The sequence below is a fragment of the Gopherus flavomarginatus genome, chromosome 8, assembly GCF_025201925.1.
Source record: "Gopherus flavomarginatus isolate rGopFla2 chromosome 8, rGopFla2.mat.asm, whole genome shotgun sequence".
Taxonomy (NCBI): domain Eukaryota; kingdom Metazoa; phylum Chordata; order Testudines; family Testudinidae; genus Gopherus; species Gopherus flavomarginatus.
In genome coordinates, this window is record NC_066624.1 from 81852120 (window position 1) to 81865190 (window position 13071).

General features: G+C 46.9%; 2 protein-coding genes across 6 annotated transcripts in view; both read right to left on the bottom strand.

Moving 5' to 3' along the window:
- Positions 1-7510, bottom strand: part of TFDP2 (transcription factor Dp-2) — a 181320-nt gene extending 173810 nt beyond the window's left edge. For all 5 annotated transcript variants that reach the window (XM_050966010.1, XM_050966009.1, XM_050966007.1 and 2 more), the window contains exon 1: positions 7426-7510. The gene's annotated coding sequence lies outside the window, so the exon portion shown is untranslated. The remainder of the gene's footprint in view (positions 1-7425) is intronic.
- Positions 7511-9777: 2267 nt separating this feature from the next.
- GK5 (glycerol kinase 5) overlaps positions 9778-13071 on the bottom strand; it is a 105562-nt gene continuing 102268 nt past the window's right edge. Inside the window, exon 17 of the transcript XR_007776030.1 lies at positions 9778-9942. The gene's annotated coding sequence lies outside the window, so the exon portion shown is untranslated. The remainder of the gene's footprint in view (positions 9943-13071) is intronic.

Sequence of the window (13071 nt, forward strand, 5' to 3'; positions counted from 1 at the left end):
TACTATAGGCGAACTAGTCACCCTGTAGCAAGGCACTGCCATTTCCTCCTCACTGCTGTCTCTTCTATGCCCACAAACCAGCAAGAGACATCTGTGTGGGTGCAATCATCCGTGCTCTTTATTTACAGTATATTTTCCCCACCACCTTCTAGCTACAAACAGCTTCAGTAGTACAGCCTCAGGGACTGTTAGCTCCCACAGTCAGCAGAGAAGAGCTCCTACTCCCTCAAATTCTCTGGCTCCTCCCTTACCTTCTCCTCCCTGGTTTCTTTCCTGCCAGCCTTTATGTAGCCCCTCACTAATGAAGCCAGTAGCTATTCCCTGTTTGCCAATCAGGCCTGGGCTTCCTTAGCCAGCTCCAATTCCCCTTTCTTGATTGGAGCTGGCGTGACAGGCCTGGCTCAGATTTCCTTAACCAGTAACTTGTCACACACCCCAAAGCTGTTTTGACCAAAAATGATGAGGAGAAATTGAGGGGTCTGCTAAAACAGCCCCTGGGAAAACAGAAGGAAAAACTGCTCAACCAGATGCTTCAAGAAGGAGGAAAATGTGAGCACTAGTGGTTTGGAACTGCTGAGCCATGTAAGAGAGAAGGGACTAGGCTGAGGGAGTAACAGAAATAATTCATCCCCTGAAGCAACAAGCTCAAACGCCCCAGAGTAAAAGTGCAAACTAGGGCCAGACAGCAGGGCAGGCTTTATGACCCGCGGGGCCTGATTGGAATACTCAGCAGCGGTCCGGGGCTTCAGCGGCACTTTGGCCACGGGGGGCGGGGGGTCTGCTCCGGGTTTTCCGTGGCATCAAAGGACCCCCTGCCGCTGAAATGCCACCAAAGATCCCCAGAGTGAGGCCCTCTTCAGCGCAGGGCCCGATTCCGGGGAATCAGGTAAATCGGCTTAAAGCCAAACCTGAGGGTCAGAGCTTGGAGAAAGAAGGCACGCGCGCGCGCACATAAACACACACACACCTCCACTGCAACTAGCACCACTTTCCATGGAGGTGGATGCATCTGCCCTGTACCTGTTAGGAAGCGTGCAGCTGGTAAGTCCCAGGTAACAACTCTAGATGAAAGAGGGGCGGACTGGACTGTGGAGAGAGTGAGACAAACTTGGAGGATGTGCAGCCAGCATTTTCCACCTAGAAGATTTGATAAAATCTGAATTCTGCAAAGAAAAATATTAATTAAAAGAGCTGTGCTGGTCAGGAAAAGGGAGCATGCTCAAAATTTCTAGAAACAGATTGGTCTACTTGAGTCACATGGTAAACTAAAGTCAAGATTTGTGGAGACTCAAGGAGAAATATTTCTCTTTTTTCTAGAAAATAAAAGGAGTAACTGGAGCAGTACCATGAGAAATGTACCAAGTATCTCTCTCTGTATCTCTCTCTCTGTGAATTACATAGTACATCCAGTACTGAGAGGAAGAGATTCAGTGTCCAAAGTTGGAGCCTATTGTTCAAGTTACGGAGACACCTGCATAACACTGAAAGAAGAGTAATATGCAAAGCTAGTTCTACAAAATTTACATTCAAGTCCACCAATTCCTATGACCTGATCTTAAAAACAACTTTGAGAGACCATGTGAGGTTTCTTTTGCAAACTGTCACACAAGCAGAAGGGAGTATACTAAAACACAATTACTGGCAGAGTGTTCATTTTTCCTCATACACCTCTACCCCAATATAACATGACCCGATATAACACGAATTTGGATATAACACAGTAAAGCAATGCTCCGGAGGGGCGGGGCTTCGCACTCTGGCAGATGAAAGCAAGTTCAATATAACACAGTTTCACCTACAACGCGGTAAGATTTTTTGGCTCCCGAGAACAGCATTATATCGGTGTAGAGGTGTAGTATGGGCCAGACTCCCCTCCCACTCAATTAGAACTCCACTTCACCTATGAGTGTTCAGTTAGGATTCTCCTGGTACCTATAGCAATTGCCCACATGGAAAAATAAGGCTATAAAGAAATTATTTCATATGGTCAGAGCTTTAAAGCATGATGATAGAAATTTCATTCACTAGTTTGTAAATTAATCTGATTAAAGTAATACCTGTAAATTCCCATGTGTTATCTTAGTTACTGGAGGATACCCACACTTTTATTTAAGGCCTCATGCCTACAAACATGTATATACAAAAAAATGATTGAACTGGAGCTTATGAGACTACTCAAATGTGTAAGAGGTTCCATGGGCAAGTCCTAAGCGATTTCAGTGAGTATTGTGTACTCTCTGACAAAAATAATTCCAATTCCTGGTATTTAAGAACAATCCATCAAATTTTATATATCTTGTATAGTGATTAAAAATGGTCTTTTGCTTACTTGGTTTGAATCCCTACTATGATGCTCAATACTAAATGCTAGGTGGTTGTTATAGCATTCGCTTGGTAGCAAACACTAAGATGTTCTACAGAACTAGGTCACCAACTAGCAGAAGCAGAAATCTACTTTAAAAGTGAGTTTCAGTAGTTAACTGACAGTCTATAGTAATTAGGAAGTTTCTGTGCAGAACACACTGGCCATAATAATGACATGTTTAAATTGGGCATGGTTCAGTCACTATACTAACAGGTGGCCCTTGACAGCTGGCATACTTGCTTTCAGTCACTCTTATTACAGGCGCACAAAGTACCTTTTGAATTCATTTTCTTTATTAAATGGCAGTTAATTAGGAAAGATTTCAGAACTAATTTCAGCAAGTTCTAAAACTCAGAACTGGTCCTGGTGAACATTCCTTCTATGAAGTGTGTTCTTAAAGTCAGAGCTTCTTGTTACCAATAGCTAACTCTCTATTTGACCAAGTGAAAGTTAGTTCCATCCCGTTTTCACTGAGCAGCTACACCTATCTCACAAGAATTAAAAGATGCCCTACTAGAACGCTTTTGTACCACTGTAGAAGCTGGCCCAAAACCAAAGGTCATTAGTTACTTATGTATTGATCTTGTGAGATGAATTGAGATAAGCATTTAGTTTCATTTTCTTAGATTGTACCTCTTGCAAAAGTTTTGTATCTGCAATAGTGGATATATAGTCCTGAACTTGAAGTAGCTGAAAATGGTTTTACTGATTATCAACCAGGATCAACCAAGGAGCCAAAAAGTGATATTTCAGCAAATATTATGGAATGAGGCTGTGATAAGTAATCTTTCATTGTTTTATCTTCTTACAACACAGGTGTACTATGCATTTTTAAAGATGAAGTTCAGTCCTTATTCCACTCCTACTAATGGAACAGCTATAAAAAGGTATAACAGTTACCAAGGCTAAATAAAAAGGAACCAAAACAGGAAGCTGAGCATTATAAAATTACCATGCCACAACACATACCATCTTTTCATGGGATTGCAGATTGCTCACTTTTGAGACCCCCCCTTAAGAACAACTTAAATTAAGCATCAACTTGGATTTAATTTTCTTACAGTAACCTCCAATGTATTTTAGTTTATTTATCATTGAATTACTTACATAAACTTTAGGATAGGTGTATCTGAAAGCAAGATAGATTTAGGTAGCTTGTTGGCTTTGCACCAGCCTTGTCTGAGACCTAAGTCCAAGAACACATTATCAACTTTGCTCCCTCTGGTCTGGTGCCAGGAAATGACAATCTTGGTAAGATTGTTAACCCACCTACAAATCTGCTCACTTATTCTCTATTGACCACATTTGTAGGACTTTACTCTTATTCTACCAGCTAGTAGTAAAGATTTTTCCTCTAAACATTGTACAACAAAAAAAGCTAGAAGCACATATAAAAAGCAAATAAATTAATAGACTTGCAGAGTATTAAAGATAAAGCAAAGAACATGGTTTTAAGGCAGTATTGTATAAATAAGACAACTATGTGTTAACTCCTGCCCAGTGAACTACAGGTGCTACAGCTAAAGGGCCACATTCTGCTTCAAGATGACACACAATTAATATTTTATAAACAAAACGCAGCACGGATAAACAGCTTCCTTTTCCCAGATATATCACATCACTATTTTCTCTTATTGAATTTGGTGCACATCTCCAGAAACTTCCGTTATACTGTAAGGTTCACTTATGCAGCTCACCACCATAGTGTGTCATGCATGTTCTTTTGTTGCTCCTGTAAATAAGCTCTCACAGCCTAAGCAGCAGAAATAAACTGAATCAGATGTTATCAGTTCCACCCTGCGTCTGCTCTTAACTGTGCACCTGGACAAAAATGCTGTTCTGGACATGATTCTCACATACACCTATTTCAACACACAAAGTGGGAAAACATGAGGTACTTCGAGAAAATTAACACCATTTGTCTTACTATATTATGCACTTTTTCCCAACTGATCTGCCTAGGCTAACCTCTTAGAGGTAGATAACACCTCATAGCCTGAACTCAAATGAGCTTCTTCACACAACAGTAAACTCACCTGGATCAGAACTTGCAGTACTTTCAGCAATGGGCTTTTGCTGAGCAGACAACTACACCAAATCATTACAAATTTCCACTTTGCAAACCTGCCACAAAAAGAGTCCACTGAAGACTACAATGTGATGACAGAACTAATTTCACATGCAGACTAAACTAGATTTGAACTGAAGTTTCTAGAAGTGAAAAACTGGTGCAGTAAGTCAATGTGATACTTTATTCCTCATATTGAAGAGATTTACACATTAATATCTAAAGAATGTCACTCAAAAACAATAATAATTTTACAGCTTTATGTAAAAATATATAATTCAAAAATCATTTCGTCCTGTTCTTCCTGGTAGCAGTTTGCATCAAAGAGATCCAGTGTGTACAATATGCCAGATAATGTAGTGAAAATTACTGTCCACCTTAACAAACAAATAGTGATATAACAGTTGAGCAGAAGGCTCAGACAAGTAGTACCTCTATTAATGTTAACAACTTCATACAGTTACAGAAAGTAATTTAACTGTGTCCACTGAAAGTTAAGTTGAATCAAACTTCTCCTTTTCATTCTTTATAGTACAGCAATGATTTTTGCACACACAGGAAGTGGTTATAAGAGAACCATGAGGGATTTTACAGAAAAATACAAGATTTCTCTCAGAAGTTTGTCAGTACAAGACAGTGCCCACTAATAACAAAATAGGAGTCACTTTTAAGAATTATTTCCCAGTCTTCTCTCTCTCTCTTTAGGATAGGCCTAAATCACCTAACCTATTATTCCTAGGTCTCTTTTAGAGATAATGCTTCATGTTTAACAAGAGAAACTGTCTTTAGAGTAGGAGAGATTTCAGTACCTTTTTCTTGCAGCTACCTCTCCTGTCATCTATTTTCTCTCTTCCTTTCTCAATTCTATCAAAATTTCCTCAAAATATTGCATCAAGGGCACCAAAATGGGGAGGTAGGACCATGCTCCCTTCCCCCCAACTTTCTACTGGCCATAAGGGTGAGCACCAGGGTGGAGAGAAGCAAGCAGGGGGCAGTGTCTTGGGGGAAAGAGACAAAATGAGGAGGTGGGGCCTTGGGGGCAAGGAGTGGCATGAAGGGGTAGAGCCATGTTTTGGGCTGTGCCCTGCCCTGCCCCACCCCACACACACTTTTAGGGAGTTTCCACTGCTCCTGTATTTCACTGTATATAGAATATTCTAAGCAAGGTATTTCTGAAGTTGCAAGTACCTGTGTTTATATACACAAAGATCTGAACTTTAAAAAACATTTTCTCATTTGTATCAGAAGAATATCAATAAAGAGTACCATTCCCATAAAACTGACATGCTTTCAATAAAAAATATTAGCATATCACTATGTAATCAAGTGGATTAACAGCCACAATCTGATATAAAAGGATTAATTTAATTTAATTCACTTTAACCACATAAGTATATACTGGCATACAAACACATTTTTATCAAGCCATATATCAAACTAATTCACAGCTTGGAATTTCTTTAAAAGACAGGACAGATGATATATGACCTGATCATTTACTGACAATGTTACTCTCAAGGTGCTACTAAAAAACTGAGGTGCTTTAAATTCCAATATTGTTAAGACTAGCCCAGTAATCAATGCTTCTCTCTCCCTTTTATATTTCTATACAAGTTTCTATTAAATTGGCTTAACATTTGTAAGAGTTTCCAGATAGGATTCAGGCTTTGATTGTGCCATTCTATATAGCAAATAAGCATAGCAAGAGGCCATGCAAGCTCACTCTTTAAAATTACTGTATCTCCCACCCCCTTCTCATGAGTAAAACAGATATCAACTGAAGATTTCAATACAGTTAAGATCAGATACACAAAGCAACAGGGGAGGGGGGGAGAGATGTTGTTTGCTGATTCTACATTATGTTTTTCATGTTTTTCAGTATTATTTCTAGATTATTATGTAAGGATTGCATTGTGAAATGTGAAGTCTATATTCACCTCCACCTCCCTTACACCTTTAAAAGATTAATTATAGGACTTCCTATTGACCTCAAATGAGAGCAGAAAGAGTCCCATATTTCACATTTCCCACCTTTTAACTATCCCTCCCCACAATAAAAAAAGAATAAGAAAGCAGCCGCAGGATTTTTTTCACATTTTTCAGAGTGTTGCATAAATGTATAGTGCAAAACATCTTAACTTTGTGCTGCACATGTGAAGGGTTTTTGTTTTTGTTTTTTTTTAAGTGAAACTGATAGGAAAGAAATTGCCAGCTAGAACACAGCCTTGCTATAAAGTGAATTGAACACCAAACTGCCACACTGGTAGAAGGACCAAGTACTGCATAATCTGTAGTGAGCCGCCTCTCACCTCCCCTAGAAATTTGTATCTCCCTTGGAAAGAGAGGGGTCTGTGGAGACACCAATTACAACACACACGCGGTCACTTCTATGATCTCCAGCGGGGTTTCGAGCAGTGGCCGAGAAGCCCCAGTGAGACAGACAGGGCAGCTGTCACACGGCACTACCCAGCTCCAGACATAGGCCTGCGTGCCAGGCACGCCGAGCACATCGTGCCACCTTGCTAAGGCGATGAGAGGGGACCGTGACTCACAGGTGTCAGGCACCAGAGCCTCTGTCTCCAGGGCGCCCGGCGGGGAAATGAATCCCCGTGACAGTGGCCCCACATCAGGGCGCCGGGCAGGCCCCCAGGGAGAAGAGCGATACGGCCTTTAGCCCCAGGGCGCGCGGAGGGGGACACCACAGCCGGGGACCGAGCGGGGCTGCCCCCTACGCAGCAGCTCAGCGCTCTCTTCCGCCCCGTGCCTCCACAGGCCCCGGGGGCGGAACGGGCTGGGCCTGGCCAGCACCAGAGCCGAGACAAGGAGCCGGCGACGGCTTCTTCCTCGCCAGCTGCTGTAGCAACTAGCTGGCCCCCTGGCAGCTGCTCCGCCCGGCCCCACGGAGAGAGGCGCCCCCGGCCGGCGCCGCCCGAGAGGGTGCACCGAAACCCAACGACTCGCGACACATACGGTCCCAGCCGCCCCGGCTCACCGTGCCCGCAGCCCGACCCACTCTCCAGCTCGCTCCTCAGCCGCACACAGCCTGTGTCCCTCTCCCCCGCACAAGCTTGGCGGCGTCTGACAACTGCGTTCTCCCATTGGCCACCCCTCGGCGTGAGGTTAGGCGCCGCCACCCGCCCATTGGCGCAGCCCGGTGTGTACACAACCTGCCCACCAATCCGAGAGACAGCGGGGGAAGGGGCGGGGCACAGACCGATCTGGTTCTAGAGGGTAGTGCTGGCGATCTGCGGTGCTGGGCTGGCGCGGGGGCGGGGCTAACTCTTGGGCAGGACACCCCCCACATACATACCCAAGGGCTGGCTGAGTCTGAACCAGGACTTACCCCCCGGCGAGAGACGGACTCAGCCAGGACTGGCTGCTCCCCCCGTGGGGGGGATACCAAACTAACCCTTTCTACCCCCTCACGCACACGCCAAGGGGGAGGAGCGGAGACATTATCTCCCATGAGGCCCAGTGCGTGGGTGGCCGGAAGGACTACAGCTGTTGGAGGAAGTGGACACTTCATACCCCCGCGGCGGGCAGATGAGAAGGAGGCCTTGGTCCCACAGACTCAGCCCCATCACACTGGCTGAAGTATTTTGGCATAGAGACGTCCAACTATCCCGTTAACTCAATACAGCCTTTGACTGAAACCCTGCAGGGCAGGCTGCTTAGAGATTGGCAGTTTATAGTGAGATTAGCCATAGACACAAACTAAACTAATGTTTTCACCCCTCAGCCATGCATTACATACATATTTTAACATACATGTGCTATGGCTGAAGGTGCAGAAATCTGGATATTTTATACAAATAGCACTACCAATTTGCATTTTTGGTGAACATGTGTGTCTTAATTATACTGTGCACATGTCATATACAAGATAGTAAGCATACTGATTACCAGGGCTTTTTCCTAGCAAGGCTACAACACATGACAGCAATTAATAATGTTCTTGACTGGTTTTGGCATCACTGGGAATTGGTATTAAAGTAACTCTGGCAGCTCCCTGAGATGCTGCCCTTGAGACTGCAGCAGGGGAGGATGGAGCTAGAGAGACTTAGAAGACTGTGTTCTTCTAGGCAACTTTTCTATTATTAAAGTCCTGAAAGTCTCTGACTAGAAAGAACAGGAGTACTTGTGGTAACTTTAAGAGACTAACAAATTTATCTGAGCATAAGCTTTTGTAGGCTACAGCCCACTTCATCAGATGCATAGATGAAGTGGGCTGTAGCCCATGAAAGTTTATGTTCAAATAAATGTTAATCTCTAAGGTGTCACAAGTACTTCTGTTCTTTTTGTGGATACAGACTAACATGACTACTACTCTGAAATCTGACTAGGTGTTGGGCTGTAGGCCAACTTTCTAGACACACACCAGGAGTATTGCCTTAGCTCTTCAGTCCATGATACAGGCTCCATTGTGATCAGAATCACCATTTCAGGTTAATATTCCCCTTGCCGGTCAGGTCTCCAGCCAGAGCTGTAATTAAGCATTTTAGCACATGGGGCGAGCAAGCATATTTGTGCCCCCTCAAGGTGATGAGTGGGGTGACATACAAGGTCACAGCCACCCCAGATTTCTGCCTTCCATTTATAGACTATCAGTGTTGGAAGGGACCTCAGAAGGTCATCTAGTCCAACCCCCTGCGCAAAGCAGGACTAATCCCCAGACAGATTTTTGCCCCAGCTCCCTCAATGTCCCTCTCAAGGATTGAACTCATAACCCTGGGTTTAGCAGGCTAATGCTCAAACCACTGAGCTATCCCTCCTCCTAGCACAGAGGTTTTCAAACTGGAGGGGGTGCCTCACTAAGGGGATGCCCCCCACAGTTTGAACATTATTGTCTCCTGCTAAGAGCAAGGACATAATATCAAAAACCACTAGACAGATTTTTCTACCAGTTACACCTATGGATGTTTTTCTGTACTGTCACAATTTGCTACTTCCATTCTCATTGGCCAAGGGATAACACATTTTGATGGATGGGTACATCTGTCACAATTTCCTACCCCTGGACCAGAAGATGGGAAAGGTGAAAGGTAGCACAGGGCATCAACCATCCATCACAATTTGCTACTCCTAGACCAGTGGATGAGGTGAGAGGTAGCAAATTGTGGCAGATGGTTGACACATAACCATGGTACACCACACTCAGAACGAAGCACGTGGCACTGGCCACTGTTGGAAGACAGGTTACTGGGCTAGGTGGACCTTTGGTCTGACCCAATATAGCCGTTCTTATGTTTAGTCAAAATTACACTAGATTTTTGCCTTTGAGAAGGATTTAATATGAGATAGCGTACTGCCCATAGTGAATATTTGGGAACCAAGTTCTACACACAAATAGTGACATGCGAAAAAGCACTAAGAGCTCGATTGAAAGGCAAAATAACAGTTCAGAAAGGCAATCGCCATTGGAGGATCAAGTGAAAATTAAGACGTTTTGATACCAGGCCAGAAAATCAGTCAGACTGGAAGCCACATGATCCAGCAGAATATACTTGTGCTATAAAAAGAAAAAGAAAATTTAGAATTTAGAAAAGACGGTTACTCACCTTTGTAACTGTTGTTCTTCGAGATGTGTTGCTCACATCCATTCCAGTTAGGTGTGCGCGCCGCGCGTGCACGTTCGTCGGAAACTTTTTACCCTAGCAACGCCAGTGGGCCGGCAGGTCGCCCCCTGGAGTGGCGCCGCCATGGTGCTCGATATATACCCCTGCCAGCCCACCCGCTCCTCAGTTCCTTCTTGCCGGTTACTCCGACAGTGGGGAAGGAGGGCGGGTGTGGAATGGATGTGAGCAACACATCTCGAAGAACAACAGTTACAAAGGTGAGTAACCGTCTTTTCTTCTTCGAGTGATTGCTCACATCCATTCCAGTTAGGTGAATCCCAAGCCATACCTAGGCGGTGGGGTCGGAGCGAGAAGTCGCGGCATGGAGCACTGCAGATCTGAAGGCCGCATCCTCTCTAGACTGCTGGACCAGGGCGTAGTGGGAAGCAAAGGTGTGGACCGATGACCAGGTCGCTGCCCGACAGATTTCCTGGATGGGCACACGGGCGAGGAAAGCCAGCGACGACACCTGCGCCCTGGTAGAATGCGCAGTCACACGGCCCGTAGGCACATGGGCCAGCTCATAGCAGGTCCTGATACAGGAAGTAACCCATGAGGATAACCTCTGCGAGGAGATAGGAAGCCCCTTCATGCGGTCCGCTACTGCCACGAAAAGTTGGGGGGATTTGCGGAACGGTTTGGTCCTCTCCACATAGAACGCGAGAGCCCTACGGACATCAAGCGCGTGGAGCTGCTGCTCCCTGCCTGAAGAGTGAGGTTTCGGGAAAAAAACCGGGAGGAATATCTCTTGGTTGATGTGGAAGGTAGAGACTACCTTGGGGAGAAAGGCAGGGTGTGGCCTCAGCTGCACCTTATCTTTGTGGAAGACTGTATACGGGGGGTCTACCACAAGAGCCCGGAGTTCCGACACCCGCCTAGCTGAGGTGATAGCTACTAAAAAGGCAGTCTTCCAAGAGAGATAAAGTAGGGAGCAAGTAGCTAACGGCTCAAAGGGGGGCCCCATGAGCCGAGACAACACCAGGTTAAGATCCCAGGTTGGAGCAGGGAGTCGGACATTAGGGTATAAACGTTCCAGCCCCTTAAGGAATCTAGACACCGTCGGGTGAGAAAAAACGGAGCGGCCATCCCCACCCGGGTGAAAGGTGGAGATAGCTGCCAGGTGGACCCGCAACGACGATATCGCTAGACCCTGTTGTTTGAGGGACCAAACATAGTCTAAGATATTGGCCACCGAAACTTCCATAGGGCGGAGACCTTTCTCCACGCACCAACAGGAGAAACGCTTCCACTTGGCCGAGTATGTCGCTCTCGTGGAAGGCTTCCTGCTGCCCAAAAGCACCTCCCGTACCGGTGTGGAGCAGCGTAGTTCAGAACCGGTCAGCCACGCAGGAACCACGCCGCTAGGTGCAGCGACTGCAGGTCCGGGTGACAGAGAGTCCCGTGCTCCTGGGTAATCAGGTCCGGGTGAAGGGGCAGGGGAACTGGGTCGGCTATGGCCAGGTCCAGCAGCATGGGGTACCAATGTTGCCTGGGCCACGCCGGGGCTACCATGATCACGCGAGCCCTGTCCCTGCGCACCTTCAGAAGGACCCTGTGGACCAGAGGGAAAGGGGGAAACACGTAGTACAAGTGGGTCGTCCACGGAATAAGGAAGGCATCCGCTATAGACCCGGGCTCCCTGCCCTGAAAGGAGCAGAACGCCTGGCACTTCTTGTTCCCCCCGGACGCGAAGAGGTCCACACAGGGATAACCCCACCTCTGGAAGATGGAGAGGGCGACGTCCGGGCGAAGGGACCACTCGTGCGATAGGAAGGATCTGCTCAGGCGATCCGCCAGCGTGTTCCGTACTCCGGGGAGGAAGGAAGCCGTGAGGTGAACGGAGTGGGCTACACAAAAGTCCCAGAGTTGCATCGCCTCGTGACATAGGGGAGAGGATCTGGTACCGCCCTGCTTGTTGATATAGTACATGGTCGTCGTGTTGTCGGTAAACACCGCGACACAACGACCTTGAAGCTGGTGACAGAACGTTTGACAAGCAAGGCGGACCGCTCTCAACTCCCTCATGTTGATGTGCAACCTCACCTCCTGCGGGGACCACAGGCCCTGCGTTCTCAGGGTTCCCAGGTGGGCCCCCCAGCCAAGATCTGAGGCATCCGTTGTCAGGGACACCGGGGCTGAGATGGGTGGAAAGGGAGCCCCGCACACACTACGGACTGGTCTAGCCACCAGTCGAGAGAATCTAACACCCCCTGGGGGATTGTGATCAGCATGTCTAGCGGCTGCCTTGCCGGCCGGTAATGTTCCATGAGCCACAACTGGAGGGGCCTCATACGGAGCCGAGCATAACCGGTCACAAACGTGCATGCTGCCATGTGGCCTAACAGGGTTAGACATGTCCGTACTGATGTCAAGGGGGCTGCGCGCAATCGCTGAACGATCGCCGACAATGCCTGGAACCTCGGCAACGGCAGAAGAGCCCTGGCCACGGTGGCGTCCAGGACGGCCCCGATGAACTCCACCCTCTGCGTGGGGATCAGGGTGGACTTGTCCATGTTGATCATGAGGCCCAAGGTAGCAAACAGGCCGGTGATCACGCGGACGTGGCTGCAAACTTGCAGTTCCGACGTGCCCCGAATTAACCAATCGTCTAGGTAAGGGAACACGTGGATACGACTGCGCCGAAGATGTGCCACAACGACTGCCATGCATTTTGTAAACACCCTCGGGGCCGTAGAAAGGCCAAATGGGAGGACTGCAAATTGGTAGTGAAGGGGGCCCACCACGAAACGAAGGAAACGTCTGTGGTGTGGCCAAATGGCAATGTGAAAATAAGCGTCCTGCATGTCGAGGGCGGCGTACCAGTCTCCCGGATCCAGGGATGGGATAATGGTCCCCAGGGATACCATGCGGAACTTCAACTTCACCAGGTATTTGTTGAGCTCTCGCAGGTCGAGGATAGGCCTGAGGCCTCCCTTGGCCTTGGGGATCAGAAAGTAGCGGGAATAAAACCCCTTGCCTTTCTCGTTTTCCGGAACCGCCTCTATAGCTCCTTTGTTGAGGAG